This window comes from Cervus canadensis, chromosome 29 (genome assembly GCF_019320065.1).
Source record: "Cervus canadensis isolate Bull #8, Minnesota chromosome 29, ASM1932006v1, whole genome shotgun sequence".
In the NCBI taxonomy this organism is placed as follows: domain Eukaryota; kingdom Metazoa; phylum Chordata; class Mammalia; order Artiodactyla; family Cervidae; genus Cervus; species Cervus canadensis.
Window position 1 is genome coordinate 2,124,840 of NC_057414.1, and position 24,459 is coordinate 2,149,298.

General features: G+C 44.1%; 1 long non-coding RNA gene across 1 annotated transcript in view; it reads left to right on the plus strand.

Annotated features, from left to right (window-relative positions):
* Positions 1–16,940, plus strand: part of LOC122431435 — a 40,942-nt gene extending 24,002 nt beyond the window's left edge. Inside the window, exons 2-3 of the long non-coding RNA XR_006266502.1 lie at positions 11,427–11,580; positions 16,538–16,940. This is a non-coding gene — a long non-coding RNA (uncharacterized LOC122431435). The remainder of the gene's footprint in view (positions 1–11,426; positions 11,581–16,537) is intronic.
* The last annotated feature ends 7,519 nt before the right edge of the window (positions 16,941–24,459 follow it).

The following is a 24,459-nucleotide window of genomic DNA, read 5'->3' on the forward strand; positions in this document are numbered from 1 at the left end:
ATGTTTGTTCAGAAATATTAATGTAATTTATAATGTTGAGGATACTCAGTCTTTGGAGAAAGCAAAATCAAAAAATAAGTGAGGGTACATGTGGCTTTATCCTTTATCCTCTATTGGGGTTGTGGAATGTTGCCTCCACGTCAGTGCATAGGTCTGCCTCTCTGCTGCTGCTGCTGCTAAGTCACTTCAGTCGTGTCCGACTCTATGTGGCCCCATAGACGGCAGCCCACCAGGCTCTGCCGTCCCTGGGATTCTCCCGGTAAGAACAATGGAGTGGGTTGCCACTCTGTTGAGCCCCTGTTAAAATATGCATCTATAAAAGGTAAAAGTTCATTTCTTCTGAGTAACAAAAACAGGTCAGCCTTCCCTCTGAGCACACAGGCCCTGCCAGTTCAAGCCATGGATTCATGATGGGCAGAGATTCTTTCCTTGTATGCCAGTGTTACCCACTGGTAATAGCCGATGTATGCACTGTTTTGAAATGTGCCATAGCTTATTTTTTATGTCTATTTTTATGTGGGGAGAATACAGTGCCAAACATTTGCGTAACTGTCTGGGCCTAAAAATAAATATTATACCTTCATAAGTGCATCCCACATGGCCTAGTTGTTCAGATTTCTAGTTTACTCTCCCAAACTTACCAACCAAGGAAAAAAATCTTTCCAGGGAAAGATCCAGGAAATTATAGGCACAGTCATTCTTTGCCAGGTCTCTACAATGGGGTTAACTTGTCTTAAAGTCAGGATTGGTTCCAGAAACTCAAAGTGAAAATATTTCTAGCATCACACTGGGATAGCTAAGAGTTACAGACTTCATAAGAAAGCTAAGGCCCCTCTCACGTACAATGAGCCTGAGTTGTTTTATTTGGCTCCAAAGGGACTTTGTTAGATCAAAGAGTCTCACAACCAATATGCCAGTTATATCATTTCAGGCTTTATTTCCTGCAGCCTAAAGCTACCCTCAGAGCAGAGGAAAGGGGGACCCATATGAGAGCATGTTTGTTAGAGGATCTGTCAGAAGCATTAGGCAGCTTGGCCTCCTGCGTCATGCAGATGGTTTGCTCAGGCAGACTTGAGCCCAGTGACAGAAAGCGCCCCTGTGCAGAAGAGTGCCATATTTTGGTACAGTTTTCAAATGCAGGCAGAGAAAGGCTCATGTTGGGCTCTTTTTAAAACTGCAGAATTTAGCTTCTAGAGTCTTATTTCTTTTTCTCCCAAATATGAGTTTCTCTGGCATCAGTTGCCCTAAACCTTACTTGACATGAAAAGTAGTCAAGACAAGAAGACTATTTTTTTAAAGCAATTTGAGATAACTTTCAGGCTCTCCCTGGTGGATCAGTGGTAAAGAATCCATGTGCAATGCAGGAGACTCGAGTTCGATCCCTGGGTCAGGAAGATCCTCTGGAAGAGAAAATGCTAACCCACTCCAGCACTCTCGCCTGGAGAATACCATGGATAGAGGAGCCTGGAGGGCTACAGTCCATGGGGTTGCAGAAGAGTCAGACACGACTTAGCGACTAAAACAAACAACAAAACAGCTATCAAATACAAGTTCACAGGGGAACGATGTGCAAGTATGTCCAAACATTTTGAAACTAGCTATAAAAAGAGAATTTTGTATCTTGGTTTATATCTTGCATACACTGGGGAGAGGAATGAAAAGGCATACCAAGCCTGGCACTCAGTGAGGGAAACAGAGGCCCGTGCGGGATCCTTCCCTGTCACTGGTGACCTTCGCGGACGGTAGCACACGGCCTTAGGTTCCCTTCCTCTGTTGGCTCTTGAGACGGCAGAGCCCACGTCCCTGGATTGTCTGACATTATACCGCAGTGTCCCTAGTGAGAGTCCGAAGGGTAGGATCTGCCTTGGCCCTAGTATATACCACATGGCTCGCTCTGTAAAACGCTCATGACATAGTAACAGTCTTCTTGGGAACTAAGCTGGGACTTATTCTTTTTTTTTAAGTCTTTATTGAGTTTGCTACCATATTGCTTCTGTTTTGGGTTTGGGGTTTTTTTGCCACAAGGCATGTGGGATCCTAGCTCCCGGACCAGGGATCAAGCCCACACCCCTATGCTGGAAGACAAAGTCTTACCCATTGGACGGCCAGGGAAGCCTGAGCTGGGATTTCAAACAGCATCTGTCTACTAAGAATACGTGAAGAAGGAATCTTGATTTAATGTCCCAAATCAGGAAAGCTTAGAAGGAAATATTTCAGCACTGTCGCAGACTCAAATTTGCTAAAGATAATTCATCTAAGAGGGAAAATTCAACATTATGATGGGTAAGCAGCATTGAAACAAATTCATCCAAAGAAATTCATAAAATGTAAACAAAGAATGCAGTGTACACAAGGCAATGTTTTGCTGGCTGAATTCTTTTATGACATTCATCGAATGGAAATAAAGTAATAAAAATGTTCCCTCAAAATATGTTGATTTTTGAGGCAGCATTACTAAAATTTTGGTTAAAAAAATCTGTATTTAACTCAACTTATTGACATCTAAATCAGGTTTTGTAGTATATTTCTGTTTCCCAAAATGGGTGCCAGTACAAATTCAGTTTGGTTCAACTTGATATAGCCTTGGGAACAGCTTATAAGCTTAAGTACTAAATCGGGCCCTTGGGATATACAAAGGTCAATCAGAGTCTGGGACGAGAAAACAAAGATACAGATCCAGAATTAGCAAGCATTTATTGAGAACCTACTATGTGTTCTATACTGTTCCAGTTTTTTATCTACTATTCTAGTTTTTTTAATCAAATATTCTAATTCTCAGTGCATCATTTTTGTTTGTTTTTTAGTCATGTGTGCTACAAGAGAGGTGCAAGGAACCAACTAAGAAATTGTTAGCTGAGTAAGAAACAGTGAATAATAATACTAATAAAAATATGGTAGCAAATACTGAGAATGTTCCATGTGCTAACACTGTTCTGAGCATTTGACCTGTAGTAACTCATTTATTGGGTTTCCCCGGTGGCACTAGTGGTAAAGAACCCACCTGCCAACAGGAGACATAAGATATGTGGGTTTGATTCCTTGGTCGGGAAGACCCCCTGGAGAAGGCAGTGGCAAGCCACTCCAATATTTTTGCCTTGGAGAATCGCATGGACAGAGGAGCCTGGTGGGCTAGAGTCCATAGGGTGGCAAAGAGTCGGACACTACTGAAGTGACTTAGCACGCACACCTGCAACTCATTTATTCCTCACGACTCTGAGGTAGATGCTATATTCCCATCCTGTATAAAAGGATGCTGAGGAACAGTAAATTGCTTTACTCACCTCTGTTATTAAACATGTGAATTTATCTCCACTCCTTCGAGAAACCCCACTGAAAAGAAAAGAAAAAGGTATACATTTCTAATGACAAAGAAAAGGAGGTAAGACAGAACAGCTGATAGGAGATGTCAAGTCTGTCTGTCTTTTATTTCGACAAGGGTAAGGTGACTGACTGTGAGGCAGAGGATGTGGACTCCTAGGCATAATACAGAAAGAAGCTGAAACCCCAGCAGAACTCTGGGCTGCTCCGGAGTTGGAGGTACGAAATATCAGTGAAGTGGTGAAGGCTGAGCCTGAGAACAGGACGCCAGGGCCCCAGTCCACACCTTTTCTCAGCTGCACGAATAAGTTCCAGGTCAGGGAGGAGAATGAATCGCATGGGCTTGAGAAAGTGGGCCCTAGTAGCTAGAGTCAGACACACAAGCAAGAAGCAGGGCTGACGGACAGAAACGGGCCACTGACTCCCGCACACATCCTGACACCAGAGTGTTTATAAGACTGAATCCCCAAGGGAGGAGCCAGGAGAAACGCAGTCATGCCCAGGAAAAGATCTCCAGATGCCGCCACTGAGGGGCCTCCTGGGAAGGCTGACACGCCATCCAGCCTTGTGAACCCACTTGTTAATAAATCTTCCCCACATTTGGAGGCATTCTCATAACTTTGGAGTGTCTCTTTGTTTAGTAAGAATATTTGATATCACCAGTTATCAACATGCAAAACCAAGGGAAAAGAAAAAAAGGCTGACTGGTTAGGAAGAGAAGATAATACAGGAATAATAAGAAAAATCATCTTCAGAGATAGAGTACATTATGAAACAAGTAAAAGATACCTTAAAAAAATGAAATGAAAAGTAACTTGGAAATAATAATAATAATACTAGAAATAAAACAAGTATTGGAAGATAAAATTGAGACAATCTGCAGGAAGAATAGCAAACATGAAATAGTGTACAAAAGAGAAAAATAAAGTTAAGAAAACCAGAGAATTGATCCAGGATGTCCACTATCCAATGAACAGGAATTCCAGAAGGAAAGCGAAAATAGAGGAGAGGAAATTATAAAACAAACAAAAAAACACAAGTTTCCCTTGTCTGCAGCTGAAAGTGCCCACAAGTATCTGACATGAATGAATCGTGTCCATGTCGAGTAGCATCATGGTGAAAGTTTACAGAACCAGGAGTAAGGAATTGATTCTAAAATATTTACCCAAGGTTAAGCAGTCACACACACAAATACAAAAACAAAATTGCAGTGGATATTCCAGCAGCAAACATGGTAACTATAAGACTGCTGAACAATATCTTAAAAAAGTATACTAAGAGAAACAATTTCTCACAGGAGTTTGCTATCCAGCTGTCAATCAAATGAGTAAGTATCTTTACTCAGGAAACTAGTCAAAAGTTGCTACACCAAATCAGAAGAATGAATCTAGACGGAGAACAGAAAAACCGGGACTCAAGAGTTCCAGTGAAAGTCTGGGCTTAGGGCAGCCCCTTTAAGGGAACTATGCACCAGGCTTAGAGATACACTAGTCCCTAGTGGGGCTTCCCTGGTGGGTTCAGACGGTAAAGAATCCACCTGCAATGCAAGAGACCTGGGTTCAATCCCCAATGGAACAGAGAATACAGACTTCTAGGGTCTCCAGGGAAATATTTTTAAAAATTATTTTGTCTGTTAGAGCATTTGGAAAATTTATGAAGAGGCACTCTATAAGCCTATTGAGAAAATTACCAGTAGGTGTAGAGAAAACTGGTACATAATATAAGTCAACAAGAGTCACTTTTTGCTCAAAATAAAAGATAGTACTATAGATGAATACTACTGGGCTCAGCCATAAACACTAATTATGTGATCGCAATAAAGTAAACATTGACTAGTGATTTAATCCCAAACTGTGAAGCATGTATTTATTTTAAAGGAATAGGAGGAGCAAACCTGAAGGCGGAAGCTAAATTTCAGTCACAGATGAGACAACAGTAGATAATGCCTACATTTTATAAAGAAAAAATAGCAGTAAAAGCATATGATTCAAAAATATGGACATGAATACCAAAACAGTTTCAGAGCAGTTACCTCTGGGGAATAGAAATAGGGATGTTAAGGAGAAGAACCAAGGACTGTTTACTTTAATAATCATTTTGTATTATTTAATGTTTTTTAATTTTTTATTATTTCAATAATTATGTTGCAGTATGTAATGTTTTCTAATTTTCTTTTCTAAATTATTTCAATCATACATATAAAGGTAGAGAATTCATATATTAAATTCATGTAATTGTGGCAGATTTTTAAAAATATATTGTTGAAGTTTGGGGATACTTTCTAATCCCATTCCTATTCTTTCCCTCCCTGCAAAAATTGCTATTCTGCAGACCTTTGTATATTTTTATACCATCGTCATGTGAGTTCACCTCTACAAATAAAATGTTACACTGTTTTCAGACTTTCAAACTTGATAGAAACAACATCATATTGTACATGTCATTTTGCAATTTGCTTTTTCATTACATACTATGTTCCTGAGATTTAACTATGATGACGATAGTTTCAGATCATTTAACTGCTGTCTATATTCAGTCGAATGCCTCCTGAGAAATCTGTATGCAGGTCAAGAAGCAACAGTTTGTACCAGACGTGGAACAATAGACTGGTTCCAAATTGGGAAAGGAGTACTTCAAGGCTGTATATTGTCACCCTGTTATTTAACTTATATGCAGAGTACATCATGTAAAATGCTGGGCTGGATGAAGCACAAGCTGGAATCAAGATTGCCAGGAGAAATATCAATAACCTCAGACATGCAGATGATATCACCCTATGGCAGAAACTGAAGAACTAAAGAGCCTCTTGATGAAAGTGAAAGAGGAGAGTGAAAAAGTTGGCTTAAAGCTCAACATTCAGAAAACTAAGATCATGGCATCTGGTCCCATTACTTCATGGCAAATAGATGGGGAAACAGTGGAAACAGTGGCAGACTTTATTTTTTGGGGCTCCAAAATCACTGTGAACAGTGACTGCAGCCACGAAATTAAAAGATGCTTGGTCCTTGAAAGAAAAGCTATGAACCTAAATACCATATAAAAAGCAGAGACATTACTTTGCTCACAAAGGTCCGTCTGTCAAAAGATATGGTTTTTTCCAGTAGTCATGAATGGATGTGAGAGTTGGACTATAAAGAAAGTTGAGTGCTGAAGAATTGATGCTTTCGAACTGTGGTGTTAGAGAAGACTCTTGAGAGTCCCTTGGACTGCAAGGAGATCAAACCAGTCCATCCTAAAGGAAGTCAATCCTGAATATTCATTGGAAGGACTGTTGCTGAAGCTGAAACTCCAATACTTTGGCCACCTGGTGGAAAGAGCTGACTCATTCGAAAAGACCCTGATTCTGGGAAATATTGAAGGCAAGAGGAGAAGGGGACCACAGAGGATGAGATGGTTGGATGGCATCACCAACTCGATAGACATGAGTTTGAGCAAGCTCTGGGAGTTGGTGATGGACAGGGAAGCCTAGCGTGCTGAAGTCCATGGAGTTGCAAAGAGTTGGACATGACTGAGTGACTGAACTGAACTGAACTATGTTTAACCAAAAGAAGATAGCACAGTCTACCTCCTTGTCCTCCTGTTGATGGACATTTGAAATTTTTCCAGGTTTTGAGTATTACCATGAATATCGTAGTAAAGATTCTTGTATCGTGTCCTCTGGAAAAATGAAATAGAACTGCATAACACAGGGTTTGAATATATTTAAATTTACTAAATATAACTAAATGAGCTGTTCACAGTAATTCCATCAATTATATCTCCTGTCCCCACCCCAAGGATTGTGTGATAATTCAGTTACTCCAATCATCACCAAAGCTCCCTATTGAGGGCTTGAGCTCCTTAGGATACCTACAGGTGTTTCATCAAGACAGTCCTTTCTGCTGAGGATGTTGCTTTTTTAAAAAAATTAATTTTTACTGGAGTATAGTTGCTTTACAATATTGTGTTAGTTTTTACTGCACAGCAAAGTGAATCAGCTATGTTGTTGTTTTTCAATGGCAAAGGCATGTCTGACTCTGTATGACCCCCATGGACTGCAGCACGCCAGGCTCTTCTGTCCTCTACCGCCTCCTGGAGTTTGCTCAAATTCATGTCCATTGAGTTAGCGATGTAATCTAACCATCTTATCCTCTGTTGCACCCTTCTCCTTTTTCCTTCAGTCTTTCCCAACATCAGGGTCTTTTCCAGTGAGCAGGCTCTTCGGTGGCCGAAGTATTGGAGCTTCAGCTTTAGCATCAGTTCAGTTCAGTCGCTCTGCTGCTGCTGCTGCTAAGTCGCTCAGTCATGTCCGACTCTGTGTGACCCCATAGATGGCAGCCCACAAGGCTCCCCCATCCCTGGGATTCTCCAGGCAAGAACACTGGAGTGGGTTGCCATTTTCTTTTCCAATGCATAAAAGTGAAAAGTGAAAGTGAAGTCTCTCAGTCGTGTCCAACTCTTAGCGATTCCATGGACTGCAGCCTACTAGTCTCCTCCATCCATGGGATTTTCCAGGCAAGAGTACTGGAGTGAGTTGCCATTGCCTTCTCTGGTTGAGTGGCTCAGGCATGTCCAACTCTTTGCGAACCCATGGACTGCAGTATACCAGGCTTTCCTGTCCATCAACAACTCCCAGAGCTTGCTCAAACTCATGTCCATCGAGTTGGTGATGCCATCCAACCATCTCATCCCCTGTCATCCCTTTATCCTCCTGCCTTCAATCTTTCCCAGCATCAAGGTCTTTTCCAATGAGTTAGTTCTTTGCATCAGGTGGCCAAAGTAATGGAGTTTCAACTTCAGCATCAGTTCTTCCAATGAATATTCAGGACTGATTTCCTTTAGGATGGACTGGTTTGATCTCCTTGCAGTCCAAGGGACTCTTAAGAGTCTTCTCCAACACCACAACTCAAAAGCATCAATTCTTTGGCATTTAGCCTTCTTCATGGACAAACTTTCATAAATGTACATGACTACTGGAAAAACCCTAGCTTTGACTATATGGACCTTTGTTAGCAAAGTAATGTCTCTGCTTTTTAATACGCTGTCTAAGGCTTCCCAGATGGCTCAGTGGTAATGAATCCCACCACAATGCAGGAGACATGGGTTCGATCTCTCGGTCAGCAAGATCCCCTGGAGAGGGAAATGACCAATCATTCCAGCATTCTTGCCTGAGAAATCCCATGAACAGAGGAGCCTGGTGAGCTACAGTACATGGGTATCAACAAGAGTCGGCCACAATTGAGCAACTAACAACAGCAAAATGGCTTTAAAGGGCCAGATGTCGGGATGCATCAGCTGTATACACACATAAGTCCCCTCTCTTTTGGGTTTCCTTCCCATTAGGTCACCACAGAGCACTGAGTTGGGTTCCCTGTGCCCTGCAGTAGGTCCTCATTTGTCGTCTATTTTATACATAGTGTCAATACTGTATATGCATCGATCCCAGTCTCCCAGTTTACTCCAGCTGCCCACTGGGTGTCCACACGTTTGTTCTCTACCTCTGTGTCTCTATTTCTGTTTAATAAGATCATCAATACCACTTTTCTAGATTCCACATATATACGTTAATATAAGATATTTGTTTTCCTGGTTTAGCTCACTTTGTATGACAGCCTCTAGGTAGGATTTTGCATTGCTATTCAGTAGTCCACATGGCAAAAATAGTGTTCCTCCTGGGTAAATTTCTCCACGTTTGCTTATAGCTTTTCTCCTAGACTGTCCACTTATCTTGTCTGCTTCCTGAATCCACCATCCACTTGACCACACTCTGGTCTTGTCTCTTCTCTGAAGGTGAGGCCACCTCTGACAGAATGACTCTTCCTTCCACAGTATTTTATACCCATTTCATAGTTATAACTCACTGTCTATGATTAATTAGACAACTTTTCTTAAACATGGGTTCTAGCATCTGAATTTACTCTAAGGAAGTAAATATTATCAAGACTGATGATAAGAAGGCTTTGTCTTTACAAACGGCTCTGCAGATTTGCAAACTTGATCTCATGGCCATTATCATGGTTGTTTTTAAAAACTTTTTTAGTGCAGGAGGACTCTTGACAAAAAATATAAAATAAAATCATCGCCTCCCCCCATGGTAGAAGTATAGTACATACTGATTCAGCAAATACATAGTGATATTGGACTATTGTGATTTTAAGATCACTTCTAAATAGACTTTATGTTATTAATTACAAGAATATCTACATACTTTTGAGAAGTGTCGGGTGTGTCATGATCTGCACATTGAGTGGTACATTCAAGGATGTTCTCAGATTCAAAACACAGGTATTATAGCTTGAAAAATACAGAATCTGTTCAAAGCAATTTAAATTTTGTCTAAAGTCTCCATGAGACGAGTCATAGGAGAGCCATTAACTACACGCAGCAAGTCATCTTAAAAATCCCTTTCTCCTCAGCTTCGTCTTCACTCTGTTTATTTCTCGCCTTAGCTCTCTACTCTGTCTCTATACTTCCCAAACTTGCTCCAAACTCAGCCTCAGGGGCTGTTTCTGTCTCTGCCCTTGTCGCTCAATGTCACTGGCTACCTCCCTTTCTCCTTCCCCGAATCGAGTCCCCACATAGTCCCTTTCTGGGCTGAAGCTCTCTCCACTTCCCTGGGCAGAACCACGACCAGGGTCAGCAAGACCAAAATACAAGAATTTTTACCTGAGAAGGCTGGGGTAGGCGAAGCAGCCTGAGTTGATTGTGAGCCTGTCATCTTGATGAACAACTTCTATATTTTCAGTCTGTGGAAATGTGAAAGATTTGCAGTAACTCTTCAGCCCTGAGGGTCCCTGGCCTGTGGTAGAAATGACTACCTCACATTGTACCTTCTTCAAATCTCTGCAGGACCCAGCTTAATAATTTTCACAGTGTGTTTTATGACAGTACAGGACAGCAACATTTTCTAAAGCCAAACTGATTTTGAAACATGTCCACTCCAATAAATCATCATTCCCACCTTGACTAACATACTGTCGCTCGGCTGGGAAAAGAAGTCACAGCCAGCTTTGGAGTGCATTCAGGCTGATCCCAACACCAAAAGAAAAAAAGAAAAGAAAGTATCTTGCTGTTTGTTTACCCCACAAATTGGCCAGTTTCCCATGTATTTTTTTTTCTTACTTACTGACTCACATTTGGCACCCTGCATGATCTATGTGAATATTACTAGAAACCTCGGCAGAATAAAAGTTTAAACGTTGAGCAGGGATGCAAGAGGAAAAGGGGAAGTGGGACAGGAATAAAGAAAACAATTTCTAGAGAATTCTGACACCTCATTTTCTTAGCCAAAATAGGAAAATGATGCCTGTCCCAACCTAAAACCTAAATCTGTACCACGTTAAGTATGTAAGATAAAAAAACGTAAGGCCTTGTCTTCTATTGGAAAATGTCATTCTGGCTTCCTGAAAATGACCAACTGGGAAGTAAAACAGTACAGTAAGTCTCCTACGTATGATCCTTCAACTTTTGGACTTTCACAGGTTCGAACCTGCATTGCATCAGTATTGAAAGGCATCAATGCATCAGTTGGCGTGAGTGAACGCGCAGTTTGCCCTCGTCTCTGCTGCTGACGATCCCTCAGCTCTCCCATCTCCCACCTCCTCTCCTCCCTCCAGTCAGTCACTGTTCTTGCCTGTTCACTCGATGCCAGCCCCTCTATGCCAGCTATACTACTATACTTTACAAGGTACTATACTGTAAGATTCAAATGTTTTATTTTTTTGTGTTTACTTTTATGTATTATTTATGTGAAAAGTACTATAAACCTATCAGAGTACAGTGTTACAAAGCTGACTGTGTTAGTTGGGTATGCAGGCTAAGTTTGTTGGACTTACACACAAATTGGACTTACAAACGCACTCTTGGAATGGAACTTGTCATATGGAGGGCACTTACTGTAATGAAGAAAAATAAATAAATAGGCAAGCACAAAAATAACTAATAAGTGCATACCTACATGTATTGCCATGTGCCGTGAATTGGGAGGAGGAGAGAGTGCAATGAGAACACCAAACCAGATGCCAGAAGCTTTGCTTGAAGACTAGGCTTTCCCACCAAAGGTCCAGGTGCAAGTGTTGATTCTTTTCATCTCCATCTTCCTAAGGTGGTTTTGGCTATTTTTTTTCTAGGTCCCTAAGGTTTCTTGCAACACTGTGAATCAGAATTCTGAAATTCTGTAATCAGTCTCACATATTTACCCTTGTTTCTAAAAACAAACACTGTGGAAAGAATATTAAATTTGGGATCAGAAGAAAGAAGTTTGGATCCTCGCTGTGCCCTCAGGTCTGTATGATTTAGGGCAAGCCACGGTCTTCTTTCCTTCTTCTGCTCCTCCTCCTCTTCTTCCTCATTATTATTATTATCATTACTGTCATTACTATTACTTATTATTTCCTCAACATGTGATGATGTTTTCTTAAAGTGTTGCTGAGGTTGGATACCATAAACAAATGTATACTCTAAATGATAAATCACTAAACAAATATTTGTCATTAATATTTGCATGGCCCTGTTGACAGGACTTAGTACTCATTTGGTAGTGAGATGGTGGTTGGTTGAAATTTCCCAGGATAAAAGCTAAGATATACCATCTTTCCTCCCCAAAACAGTTATTTGCACAGACCCAGGAGCCAAAACCATGAAATAGTCTTATGATCCTTCATTCTATGTTAAAAATCTGAAACAATTTCCATAATAAGAGATAGGAAAGATCACCAACAGTATCCTTCAAGTAATTAAAAACCTATCATTATAGTTCTTGTTGTTGTTCAGTTGCCAAGTCATGTCCAACTCATTGCGATCCTGTGACTGTGGCATGCCAGGCTTCCCTGTCCCTCACCATCTCCCAGAATTTGCCCAAGTTCAAGTCCATTGAATTGGTGATGCTATCCAACCATCTCATCCTCATTAGAGTCATTTTATACCAATCGTTATAGTTCTTTTCTTTTAATTAAATGAGCCATGGAATAATGCCCAAGTCAGCTCAGGTTGCTATAAAAAGTCTCATAGACTGAGTTATAAACAACAGATATTTATTTCTCTCAATTGTGAAGGCTGGCAGTCTGAGATCATGGTCAGCTCCCGTTGAGACTCTTCTTCCAGGGTACAGACTGCAGACTGTTCATTGTATCCTTGAATGGCAGGAAGAAGCAAACTAGCTCTCTGTGCTCTCACAAGGGCATCAGTCCTGAACATGAGGGCTCCATCCTCCTGACCTAGTCACCTCCCAAAGGCCTTACCTCCAAATACCATCACATTGGGGATTAAATTTCAACATATGAATTTGGGGCAGACACAAACATTCAATCCATAACAAATAGTGTTATACCAAAGCAAGAGAGAAAACTCAGCAAATTCAAACACACAGTGTCACTCCATAAAGTCTACAGTGCAAACCGAATTCTGTACCATTTATATACCTCAGGCTTCCCTTGTAACTCAGATGGTAAAGAATCTGCCTGCAATTCAGGAGACCTGGGTTTGATCCCTGGGTTGGGAAGATCCCCTGGAGAAGGGAAAGGCTACCCACTCCAGTATTCTGTCCTGGAGAATTCCATGGACTGTATAGTCCAGGGGGTCACAAAGAGTTGGACATAACTGAGCAACTTTCATTTTTCTACACTTGAGTTTAGAGGGAAAACAGTCCATCCGTGGGTATTTATTTTCCCTTCACCTTCAGCACCTTTGGATTTTTTTTCTCCTCCTGACTTTTAAACAATTTTACCAAACCCTTATTGTCTACCTGACCAAGAGTTACCAAGAGATACTTACTCTGGGGGAAAATAAATTAAAAATTAGTGCTAGCTGCCATCTTCACATTGAAGGTTATGCAAATGTTCATCTGTTCCTTTGAAGCTTTGAACATCCTGTGGGAACAACAGCCTCTTTGCCAGAATTCGTGTTCTTACTAATGTTTAAAATCAATGTACACTTACCTGTGGCTCAGAAGCAAGCCAGTCAACAGTTTCTGCAATATTAGAATGATCAGAAGGTCTGCTTCCAAATGGTCAATCGCATGCCAGAGATGTGGTTCGCTTGGGCCATTGTAAACTTCAGATTCATGCCAATGAGCCTTTCTCCCGCTGCCCCCACAAGCTGGTGGACTGGAACAGTCTCATCCAGGGAAACCTGAGAGACTGAGAAAATAACTTACCCAAACTCTTAAGGTGCTCCTCCTCCCTCCCTTCCTAAATGGAATGAAATTTAATCAAATGAAATTGTCCTGGAATTGGATATTCGGATTAACGTCTAAATAGGCAGAAATCCCCCACCCCTTTTGTAACGCTCTGGCTGAAAAAGAAAAATCTTTCCAAAAAGTAGAGTCCAATTTCCTGGCTACATATGGGGTGTGAACCAGTGCTGAATGTTTTAGAAATCTATCGTGTCTTAGCGTAGTCATAGTCTGCTTCCCAGGCGGCTCTAGTGGTAAAGAACCTGCCTGCCAATGCAAGACCTAAGAGACAAGGCATCTCTACCTGGGTTGGGAAGATCCTCTGGAGGAGGGCATGGCAACACGCTCTAGTATTCTTGCCTGGAGAATCCTGTGGACAGAGGAGCCTGGTGGGCTACAGTCCATGGGGTCACAAAGGAGGGCTGGGGGAGAAGGTGAATTTCTTTGGGGTCTATGGACAGTGGCCATTTCGCAGGATGTTCCTTGGGACACTTGGAAGACCCCTCCAGTCTTCTAGCTCCCGGCAGAAATGCCTGTTCATTTACCATCAGGACTTTATAACTTTGGTTTATGATCTGACCCTTGCTTAGTCAACAGACACTATTTATTGAGCACTTGCTATGTACCTGGAATGGTACTGGGATCTGAGGTTGTATTCAAAGACTGTTTTGGATAGATGGATAGATAGATGATGAATAGATAAGAGTTGTTTGTTTTTTAATCACACTAAGATCAAAGTTCAAAATCCCATCTGCCTGTCTAACTTTCTGCCTTGGTGCTTTCTCTCTCATGCACTCCTCTGTAACGCACTGCCTTTCTTTCTACTCCTCAGACTTTAAACTCACTTCTGCCTCAAGGTCCTTGCACATTCCCTGTTTCTGGAACACTGGACCTACATCCCTACATTCAGGTCTTTGCTCAGATGTTCCCTCTTCATAGAGGTCTCTCCTGACCAGCGTATCTAAAGTAGCTATTTCACCCCTCACTGTTGCAACATCCTAACGTCATTCTCTGCATGACTCCGATTCCTACTTTAAAAATTAATATGTGATTTCTGTACCACTTGTATGTCACTTGTCATCCTTTTGCACTCGACCGTCTTCCTGCATGTCTGTGTTCCCCCGAAGACTGCCCCGAGGTCTGAGCTCCATCCTTACCCTACAGACGCCCTCCGGTCTCCACGCCCTGGTCATAGTGCAGCCTCATAAACGTGCACTCAGTGAATTACCACGGGGCATACCCTAAATTTACCCTTGCAAAATAAACTTTTGCAAAAATAAAAATAAGTAATAATGTCATTTTGGCATTTACCTTTTTCATAAAAGTGTAAAAAAAAAAAAAGTACTGTCATTCTGTTTAATTGAAGGCACAGCCAGGAAGGGTCTGGTTAATTGTGGCTTTCTAGTTGGGGCTCTCGAGGCAATGGCCCTGTCCCACCGGCTTCTTAGCATCTCTGTCAGTGCCCCAGAGTGAAGTGTCTGGGGAACATAGGCTGCTCTTGAGAACCGGAGCAGGTCTGCTGGGGGGATTCAAACTGCCCACTAGTAGTATTCATTGTGAGTCTGTTTCCTCCTAAAAACACAATCAGGGTGACAAGTGCACATATTTTTAGTCTTTTGCAATTGAAAAAGCACTTTGACATGAGTCTTGTCCTTATCCTAGGCTGTTTGCTCCTTGGATAGGAGAGACTCGGTTTGGAAGTCAGGCTACAGAGAACAAGCAGGGGTATAAACCCTCTTCCGGAAAGACAGCAGGGAGGGTGTGGTGTGAGCACACCCCAGCACAGCTTCTCCTGAAACAGGAGGAGGGACGCGCAGTCTGTGTCCTCGGACGCCGGCAAGCCGGAGGGCAGGCGCTGCGAGGCACCGTGGTTAATAATGGCGGTGCTACGTGCTGTGCGGTGCTTAGTCGCTCCGTCGTGTCCGACTCTTTGCGACCCCAGGGACTACAACCCTCCAGGTTCCTCTGTCCATGGGAGTCTCCAGGCAAGAATACTGGAGTGGACTGCCATGCCCTCCTCCAGGGGATCTTCCCAAGCCAGGGATCGAACCCAAGTGTCCCGCATTGCAGGTGGATTCTTTGCTGTCCAGCCACCAGGGAAGCCCTGAATAATGGCTACCAACTACCAAGTACCCGCTAGGTGCCATACCCTCAAAAAGGCAAAAATAACCCACCTGGGACTTCCCTGATGGTACAGCAGGTAGGAATCCACCTGCCAATGCAGGGGACGTGGGTCTGATCCCTAGTCCGGGAAGAGCCCACACGCTGCGGAGTAGCTAAGCCCGTGCTCCACAGCGGCTGAGCTCACGTGCTGCAGCTAGCGAAGCCCATGTTCTCAGAGCCTGTGCACCCCAACAAGAGAAGCCACCGCAATGAGAGGCCCACGCACCGCGGCAAAGAGTAGACCCTGCTCACCGCAACTAGGGAAAGTCCATGCAGCAACAAAGATCCAGCACAACCAAGCGTAACTAAATAAATAAAATTATCCCCCAAATAACCCACATGATTGGGTTGGATTTGCTGGGAGATGGGTGTTGGAGAGCAAAAAGGCTTTTTTGCAAACCAAACCTCAGAAACCGTAACCCATAATAGGTAACACAAACCAGCAAAAAGGAGCTTCCCTGTTTGGTGATAGGTGATGGTGGAGCCCTCCTGGCTTCTCCCTCCCTTCATTTGTCACTCCTATAGCCTGGAGACAAAGTGGGGGATGCCCAGGGCCATGCAGAGCATGGTTGGGAAAACAGTATGTTGGCTGGGAGGGTAGAGAGGAAGCGAAACAGGGCAGAAAAGTGGCGGGGAGAGTCATTTTCTTGTGTGGTTTTCTGGCTTTACCTGACCTCTTCCCCCACACCCTGATGAAGTCCCTCCCCCATCTGAGAATCACTGTGACCCTGAGCAACATCCTGAAACAGACATGAGCCTCCTGGTCATCAGCCGCCGCCCTTCCCAGGCTAGATATTTGCTGCTGGGAGAGGCGATTGTCCTGGACACTTTCCTCATTTCTCTCCATTTGCACCCCACTGTGGAGGCGGGAAAGGAAGTCATAATGCTGTCTGCTTCCCTCCCCAGCATCCTTGAGTCCTTGAGCTGTAAAATGCATCCTTGCCGCTGAGAGCTCCGCCTGCAAACTTCAGGGAACCTTGAGAAGTTCGACCTCCTTGCAGCACCTCCATCCTTCTTGCCGGGCCCTGACAGGTATTGATTTATCAGGGACATGAATGGCCCGGGGAGCTCACCTCGCCCCGACTTCCGCGGCCACCTCTCAGCGGTGTTTGGCGAAGACTCAGGAGCTTGTCATCTATCATACTCACCTTCCATATTCCAGACAGCCTCCCGGGATGTTTTCCTATCTTGTCACTGCTAATAGAGCCCTTACCTGATAGAGGGTCCTGCCAGCTTCTGCCCTTCCACCAACACAACCCCCTAGAATAACTAGAGCAATGAAAATGAGGAAATAAAGCTTTGAATGTAAATATCATAGTACTTTTTAAAAAACACATTGGCTTTGGAATTGGGCATAGGTAAAAATACAATGTCTCCTTTTTTCTATAAAATTGAGTGAACCAGGGCTTTGCTGGTGGTCCGGTGGTTAAGAATCTGCCTTGCAATGCGGGGGACACTGGTTTGATTCCTGCTCCGGGAAGATTCCACATGCTGCAGGGCTACACTAAGCCCATGTGCCACAACTACTGAAGCCCGGGCACTCTAGAGCCTGTTCTCTGCAAAAAGAGAAGCCACTGCAGTGAGAAGTCTGAGCACTGCAGCTAGTGGACAGAGCCCACTCTCTGCAACCGGAGAAAGCCCACACACAGTCATGAAGACCAGTGCAGCCAAATAAATACATAAATATTTTATTTAATGGGGTAAGCCACACTGAGACCCCATAGAACTGTGATAACTGATGAGATGACATGAAAAATGTGCAGAGCAGCACCTGCCATGAAGTGAGTGCTCAACAGGTATCAGTAAGTAACTGGGCAGATGAGCACAGAGGCCAACAGATCAATGAACTGTATCGCGTAGGACTTGGGTTGGTTACCCTGCTCTCTTCTTCCCTGCAGAGAAATTAATGATTGCTAATATTTGTGCTTCAGCCAGCATGCCCGTGGTTACTTGGAAACTCAGATCTCACGTGAAGTCCAGACACATGCTTTTACCCCTAACCCAGAGGGCGGTAAACAGACGTGGGTAGGAGCATGGATAGTGGGGCCAGCCCACACTGGACCTAGTCCCAGCGGTGCCACCTAATAGCTGTGTTACCTTGTGCAAGTTGTTTAACCTTGCTGTGCCTCGGTTTCCTCACCTGTAAAAACAGAGATAATAATAGTACCTGGAGACTTAGTCACCACGGAGACTAAGATAATCCAAAAAGGGCTTAACCCACTGCCTGGAGCATGACAAGGTACTCCCGAAATCTACTTGCCTCACTTCAGGACTGCAATCCCCAAACACTCCTCCTTCCCACCTCACTCTTAGATTGAACCCGTCTGGATGGTAAATGGCCCAGTAATCCTCCGGGCTCCCCCTGCCCTTTGGGGCAGCACACAGGCTCTGCCAGATAGCCCCAGGCACCAGTCCAGGAGTCTGTTCCCCCTGCACCCCCGTTCAACCTTCCTTCTCCCCGCATCCTGGATCCCTGGAGTCTGGAGGCAGAAACCTCCTGGTTGCTTCGCACACAGTATGTATACGTTCGCTTGCTTGCTGACTGGTGTCTCTACATTTCACTGGAAGGTACTCTCCATGAAAACAGGGACTTTGCCTGATTGTTTTTGTCGTATCCTCGGCTCCCTGACGAGCACTGTGCATATACCAGCAGCTCAATAAGCGTCTGCTAAGTGAGCAGATGTCCTCCTCTACAATATGCTTTGGTCAATGAACACAATCCGGGGGGAGGACCCTCCGCAGCCTGTAGAGCAGGAAGAACCCATGAATCATCTCTTTCCTTCCTGACCGTGAGATCAACAGTAGAGAAAGGAGATTCACCTGTCCCAGCATGCTATATTTACAGACAGGTCACTGAGCCCGGAGGTGGTGGATGCTGTTGTTTAGTCGCTGAGTCTGATTGTTTGCAACCCCTGACTGTAGCCCACCAGGCCCCTCTGTCCATGGGATTTCCCAGGCAAGAATACTGGAGTGGGTTGCCACTGCCTTCACCAGGGGATCTTCCCAACCCAGGGATTGAACCCGTGTCTCCTGCATTGGCAGGTGGATTCTTTACCATCTGAGCCACCTGGGAAGCAAGCCCTGAGGAGGGTGTGTGTGTGTATATGTGCTTAATCGTTCAGTCATGTCTGACTCTTCTGCAGCTCCTGGACTGCAACTTGCCAGGCTCCTCTGTCCATGGGGATTCTCCAGGCAAGAATACTGGAGTGGGTTGCCATGCCCTCCTGCAGGGGACCTTCCCAACCCAGGGATCAAACTCAGATACTTTACCATCTGAGTCACCAGAGGGACTAGATTTAACAAGAAGTTTAAATTTCTCCACGGTTAGAGTTGCCCTTTACTCAGTCCTATGTACCATCTGCTTTTCTCCCTCTTTGCAGTCTGATTTTCCCCCACTCCCTCGGTTCTTCCCTTGCATCCATATTTCTCATACCTTTGGAAGCAGTTCTCTCAATAGATCTGCTCATCACTGAATCTACACTTTATTTCATTCTTTTAGCAAAGTAAGAGTTTTCCTTAACAGGTTTGATGTGGTCTACCTAACCAGTGACATGTTTCAGCTGACAATAACTTGATTTGTTTTTTTCCTGAGGTGCAATTACAAACAGTGAAATATACACAGCCTAAGTATGTGGGTTGGAAGGTTTTGATAGAGACATACACTTGTATAACAAACATACCTATCAAAAGAGAACATCCCATTATCTCAGAACGATCCCTCCTGTCACTTCAAGCAAATCACTGTATCTCTCTGGAAGCAAGCACTGCTCTGCTTTCTATCAATGTAACTTGGTTTTACCTACTCAGGAATTTTATAGAAATGGAAGTGTATGTACTCTTTTTTTAGCTGGCTTCTCTCTGTGTATGTTTGAAACTCACCTACATTCTTGAATTCATCAGACGTTGCTTCATTTTATAACCGAGTCGTATTTCATTGTATGAATATACAACATGTTCATCTGTCCACCTATTAATGGACATCTTAGCTTTTTGCAGCTTTCAGCTTTTATGAAGAAAGCTATTTCAAACATATATATACAAATTCTTCTGTGTGCACACAAGGCTTTTATTTTGACCTGTCACATGTTTTTAGTTTTTGTTTTTGGTAAACACCCAGAAATGGAATTGCAGGGTCATAGGGTATGACATATTACTAAATTTTTCATCTACTAAAGTGATCATAAAATATTTTGTCTTTTATTCTTAATGTATTGAGTGGCAATGATTTATTTATAAATATTAAACAAACCTGAATTTCCATAATAAATTGCTTTTCTTCCTGATATATTCTCCCTGTGATATATTACTAAGTTTTATTTGGTAACATATTTTTGAGGATTTCTGCATCCCCATTCATGAGTTATATAGATCTGTAGCTTTTGTTCTTCCAATCTTTGTTGCTTTTGGTATCAGGTTAGTGTAGACCTCTTTTTATATTTTCTAAAAGAGTTCATATAAGACTGGAATTATTTCTTCCTTACATGTTTGATGGAACTCACCAGTGAAACCATTTGGCCCTTGAGTTTCTTGGTGGGAAGATTGTTAACTATGAAATCAATTTTTTTAATAAGTACAGGGCACTTTTAGGATTTATTTTTGTGTCAGTTTGGATAATTTGTATCTCACAAGGGACTTATCAGTTCCATCTAATGTATCCAGTTTGTGGGCATTCTATTTATGCGAGTCTCTTACTATGCATTCATTATCTATGTAGCACTGCTAGTGATGCCTGTTCTTTCATTTCTGATGTTGATCATTTGTGTTTTCTCTTATTTTTTCATGACTCACCCGGCTTGAAGCTTATCGATTTTTTTTAATGAACGAACTTTTTCTTTTGTTGATATTTTCTGCTATTTGTTCCCTTGTTCTTCATTGATCTCCATTTAATCTTTATCATTCCTATGGATTTGTTATTATATAGCCTGGGGTTTTCACTTTAGTTCTGCCACTGGTTAGTTTGAGCAGCTCTAAGAAACCCACTTACCCTCTCTGAAACTTAAGTCTCTTCCTCTGTACCACAGAAACAGTGATTCCCACATTACATAGCTTTTGTGTGGCTAAAATGAGTTATAGATGTAAGTTACCTTTCACAGCATCTGGTGCACTCTAAGGAATCCATGGTTGTCAGCGTTTCCTCATCTCCGTATCAGTGAAGATAAAGGAACGTGCATAAACTAAGGTTCATGTGTCTAATCAGTCAGGAGACAGATTCTCTGAAAAAGTCAGTTTCTCACTAAGTCTTGAGGTTTAGCTGTTGTTGTTCTTTGACCCAAGAAGCACTGGTCAGTGATGAGGGATCACTTAGTTTTCTCCAGGTGCAACAAGTATTCCATGCATGTTTGAATACAGACTAGGTCTGCCTATAGCCTCATGATTTGGCCCTTTCAACTAATACTATTCCTATGTGACAACCAACAAAAAGACGATAGAAAGAAGTTAGGGAAACTAGAGATCAAAGAAAAATAATGAGACGGGCTTCAAAGTGCAGAGAGAAAAAAAAAAAAAAGTGCAGAGAGAGGAAGAAAGAAAGGATGCTGCAGAAGAAATGGAGTCTAATGGCAGACAGCAAATAAGGCTGAGACCGTGATGCTGCTGGGACCATCAGCCCAGAGACCTGCTTCTCAGAACTCATAGAGACGATCCAGGGCGGAAAGAAACCTGCGGGGCCGAGGCCGCTCTGAACGGGGCTCAGATCTTCCAAAGCAGACACTGCCTAGAGCAGCATAGCTTATTTTCTGAACTTCTAAATCACCAAGTGAGTTCAGCTTAGAAATGGTAATTCATAAAGTTCTTTAAATTTGAACTTTCGAAAGAAAATCCTAATTTTTCATTGATTTTTCCCCTAAAATAATTAATCTGTATTTTCATTTGGAAGGAATCACTGAGAGAAGAGAGTGAGCTGTAGACATTATAGAGCTGGGGTCCCCAACTCCGGGTACCAGTTCATGGCCTGTCATGAACTGGGCCACACAGCGGAGGTGAGCAGGTGGGGAGCCAACAAAGCTTCTTCTGTATTTACAGCCACTCCCAGGCTCACATTACTGCCTGAGTTCTGCCTCCAGTCAGATCTCTAGATTCTCATAGGAGCATGGAACCCTACTGTGAACTGCCCACATGAGGGATCTACGCTGCGTGCTCCATCCTGCCCCACAAAACTGGTCCCTCATGCCAAAAAGGCTGGGGACCTCCCTTACAAAAGAAAGGAGGGATTACCAATAAGAACATGGATAGCCAAGCTTTTGTGCTCCTCAAATGGGTCAGACAGTACTAGGTGCTCTCGCAAAGTCAGTTCTCCTTCACAAATTCAATTCTCCTTCACAAGCCAGAGACACAACCCAGGTAGAGGAACACACAAAAAGAAATGTTATCGAGCTCATTTTGGGCAAGGTATGTGAAATTTGAAGTGCATGTGTGTCTTCAATATAGGGCTAGGAGGCAAGAGGCACATTGGGGAGCCTTGCGGTGCAAAATTTGGTTCAAGAATCAAAGCCACCAGGATTCCCAACAAATTTACTAGATATTCAGAATCTCAGGTGATTTCCCACACCTACTGAATCTGAATCCCAGGTCATTTGTGTGCACTCTAAAATTTAAGAATCCTTGAATTAGAAAATGAAAAGAGACTGCCAGTTATCCCCACTGCAATTATACCAGGCCATTTACCTTCAGCACTCTGTTTTTGTTTCTTAATAGTGATGGAAAGGACTACAAAAGTGGTCATTTTCCATGCTGGAGGCTGCCATGTAAGAGAAAGAAGACTTGGGCTGGAAGCTTTGCTTTGTCACCAATATGGTTATTTTTCTAAGTCTCCATTTCTGTTTCTGCAAAATGCGGCCAATACATGTAATTCGTGGTGTGGAGAGTATGATTCATGCTACACCTCTCCCCAGATAACTTCAATGACTCGCCAAAGACTATAAATTAACGTGCATTGTGTCCACAAATGTCATTGAAAACTCTTCACTCTAACCCTGTCCTACTTTCCTATCTTCACTGTCCATTATATTTTCCCCCAAACTCCATAATTCTACGTTTCCTTATAATTTAGTTTTCACTTTTATTTTCCATCCCTTATGTCTATGCTATTCCTTCTACCAGGAATGGTCTCCTCTCTACCAAAACCCTACCCACCCAGGAAAACTCAGTTGGTTCAAACACGTCTTTGTAATAAACCCATCACCAGCAGCACTGACTGGACATCATTTAACATTTATCTGTTCCCATGGAATGACTTGACCCTTTCTCTGCAACGGTCATCTTTCATGCTTTTTGTTTTGTTTTGTTTTTGAGTTGTAGCTGGTTGCATGTATTTCTGAAATCACCTCAGGAATGCAAAATAGTCAATGAAAGAAGTGGTTTTTTAATTGATCATTCTCATTTCCTCAACCACTAAAACAGTACTTTCACATAAAAGTTTTGAGGAATTTAGAAAGAAAATAAAGGTAAAGAACACTTCTTAAAGACACTGGCATATCTGGAGGAAGTTTTGCTCTGAAAATTATCTGAGTGACATTTCTATGAGGTAGAAATAAAATTTCTAATGACGTGAGTGTGACTGTGAGAGTGTGTGTGTCTGTGTGTGAGAGTGTGTGGTTGGCTGGGCGCCCCGCGGCGCGGCGACCTGCTGCTGCCCCCGCCCGGGCCACATGACGCGTAGAGAGCCTCACGGCCAAGGTGCCGGCCATGCTGGCCTGGCTAAACGAGCACGTGGCCTTTGGCTTCGCGCTCAAGTGGACGAAGACTCGTTCGCGTGCCCGCCACCCCGCCCGCCGCCACCGCCGCCATCTCCACCGGGGCTTCTTCTGGGGCCGTGGCCGTGGCCAGCCCCGGGCCGCGGGCAGCTGTGCCGCTACTCCCTCCCGTAGGCGCTTGGCGGCGGCCACGTGCTCTCGGCCGATCTGGCGCGCCACCCGCGCCTGCGCCGCGAGGACCTGCGCGCCTGCGCCGCGAGGACCTGCGCGCCTGCGCCGCGAGGACGCGTCGTTGGCGCCTCACTGGCGGCGGGGAACGTACCGCGCGAGCACGACCTCGACGCCGAGTGCACGTTCCGCCGCTGCCACAGCCGTCCCTGGTGACGGACAGGCAGAGCCCGGAGGACGTGATGCAGAAGCTCCGGACCTGACGCGCGAGGGCCGCCTGTGCTGGCAGGAGGTGCAGCCGCCGCCCTCAACGTGCTTTCATTTAGGACGGCGTCCATCCCCTGACGACCGAGCCGGCCCACACGCCCCCGGGACGCCGGGGTCTCGACCCCGCGAGAGGCGGTGCTGGGACGCCTCCCGTCGCCTTCTGCAGGCAAAGCTAACATCCTCCGCACGGTCCTCAGCGAGAGGCTGGCCCTCGAGAGGACCCAGCTGACCTGGGGACCACGGGCTTCCGAGCAGACGCCGAGCAGCGGTGAATCGACTCCTAGGCCCTAGAACCAGTCCATACCCACCCGAGAGCATCTTGTTCTGGGTCTGGAGCCAGCGTCATATCCAGGCATGAAATGTCCAGTTCCTGGATTTAAGTATGTGACCGGGCTAGGGCGCGTCAGCAGGCAGCCCCTTGGGGCATGTCCACTTCCCTGCCTCTCCCAGGCTGGTGCCAAGGAGCCCGAGGGTGGAGCTGGCAGGACTCGCAGGACCTGACTCCAAAGAAAACTTACCAACCCCGTCGGGGCAGGGGACAGTGTGCCCTGCAGCCACCGTCCTGACCATCCACCTGCACCAAGGGCCGTGACCATGTAACCTGGGCCCTGGCACTTGGAGACTCGCAGTGTGATGCAACCCAGCAGCTTTCATCGAAGTTGCTTCACCTTATGGGGTCAGGTCATCTCTTGCGTCTCCTGC